Consider the following 2,500-nt stretch of genomic DNA (forward strand, 5'->3'; position numbering starts at 1 on the left):
CCTGTACCGTATTCTTTCTATCATGCTTAAAACACCACAGGAACAGACGCTATTATGTGTGTGCGTATATATATATATATATATATATATATATATATAATACAAGGAATATATATACATGTATACACACATATATGTACATACTTACATCTACATGTGTATATATATGCATATCAGGGTACAGGACGTTAGAACAATGAACTACAGACAACGGAACGAACACATAGGAAAACGGAAAGCCACTTGGAATATCCCTTCATCAGCTGTCTCTATTCTATCTAGACGTTTCGAAGATAAGACAGAACGTACTCTAGAATAGTCTCTTCCTGAGTAGTGGATCAACCCACTACACAGAGGATTCCAAGGTGGCAAACACAAACCAAGACAGGAAAAATTGGACAGTGAAAAATGTATGTGTGTGTGTGTGTGTGTGTGTGTGTGTGTGTATTTAATATATACATATATATATATATATATATTATATATATATTATACAAATGTTACAAATATATTATATATATATACGTATATATATATATATATATATATATATATATATATATATATATATATATATATATATATATATATATACGCGTATATATATATATATATATGTAGGTATACATACATTATATAGGAGTGGTTGTGTGCTAAGTAACTTGCTTACCAACCACATAATTCAGAGTTCAGTCCCACTGCATGGCATCTTGGGCAAGTATCTTCTGTTATAGCCTCGAGCCAACCAAAGGCTTGTGAGTGGATTTGGTAGACGGAAACTGAAAGAAGCCCGTCGAATATGTCTGTGTGTGTGTGTGTGTGTCTGTCTGTCTGTGTTCTTCCCCCATCATCGCTTGACAACCGATGCTGGTGTGTTTACGTCCCCGTAACTTATGGTTTGTTATTTTGTGAACTTTGAATCCATACCTGATGTTATTTAGTTCGTTTGAGAGTGGGATCAATGCCATGCAAAAGAGTAATGGGGAGTTTATCCTAATTATTATTATTACTACTACTACTACTACTACTACTACTACTACTACTACTACTACTACTACTACTACTACTACTTCTGAGTAGTACACGCCATCAAAGTGGCACTGGAGTACAAATGTACGAAGCCCGTCGTGGCTACACGTTTTATAAGGGACACCGGACACATGCATCACAACCATATGTGCACAGTATAGTAATCTTATATCAAGATACTCAGCGCACAAACTTGCAGGTGGGGCCCAGTTACAATTTTCTTCAAAGGTCCATGAATAAGGTTTGTTTAAGGATAATGAACGAAACACCTACGTTTCCAGGAATGAATTATTCAAATTCCAAGGAATCCCTCTCGACACATAGCAACGATGCTCTATCACTACCTCTGCTCGTGATCAGAGATGCACATATCGTCAGCCATTAAGGGAGATGCCCAACTGATTAAGTACAAGTAACTGACAAACAAATTTGCGGTATTGTGCTGAATATTTGCTGTGGCCCATCTTTTACACCAAGACAAAACATGTACATGATAACACTTCCATTCAGTTAAGATCCGAAGCCATGACAACCACTGTTATTATCAATATTAATGAATATTATGTGAAACATACAGGTGTTGGACAAAATAAGGGAAACACTTAATATCATAGCACCATAATTTTGAAATATCTATAAAACCGTAAAAAACTTGTTTATTTTTATGTTTTTTTTATTTATTATTAGTGTTGCTTAATATGTTTTGCTAAAATTGCTGTTTCTTTTCAGATATCATTAGAAAAAGGTAATTAAAATTCATTAACATGACAGATCTATCGGATTTTCAAAGAGGTCAAATTGTTGGTGTTCGTATGGCGGGCGCTAGCGTAATGAAAACAGTCGAAATATTTGGTGTATCAAGAAGTACTGTTTCGAAAGTAATGACAGCCTTTCAGAAAGAGGGGAAAACCTCCTCATCGAAACAAAACTCCGGTAGAAAACCAAAACTTTTAGAGAGGGGTCTTACGTGAATTGTTAGAAAGGATCACAAAAGTACAGCTCCCAAAATTACTGCAGAGCTAAATGACCACCTCAAGAACCCAGTTTTCACAAAAACTGTTCGCCAGAAGCTGCACAAAGCCGGCTTTCACGGGAGGACTGCAATCAGAAAACCACTACTTTCAAAAACAAACGTTGCATTCTTCCATTGATCCCTAGAGCAATGGAAGAATGTTATTTTCTCGGACGAGTCATCCTTTACCTTATTTCCGACCACCGGCCAAGTATACATGTGGAGACAACCAAAAGAAGCATTTGACTCAGACTGCCTTCTTCCAACTATTAAACATGGAAGAGGATCTGTGATGATCTAGTGGGGGGGGTGAAAACCGGCGCTGGTGCGTTTGCATCTCCATCACTTAGCGGTTCGGCATATGAGACTGATAGAATAAGTACCAGTACTCCAGCATGACTGCTGTCTAATGACTGAAGCAAGTAGAAGATAAAAGATAAAGGATATATATATATATAT

The sequence above is a fragment of the Octopus bimaculoides genome, chromosome 13 (assembly GCF_046866305.1).
Source record: "Octopus bimaculoides isolate indiv1 chromosome 13, ASM4686630v1, whole genome shotgun sequence".
Taxonomy (NCBI): domain Eukaryota; kingdom Metazoa; phylum Mollusca; class Cephalopoda; order Octopoda; family Octopodidae; genus Octopus; species Octopus bimaculoides.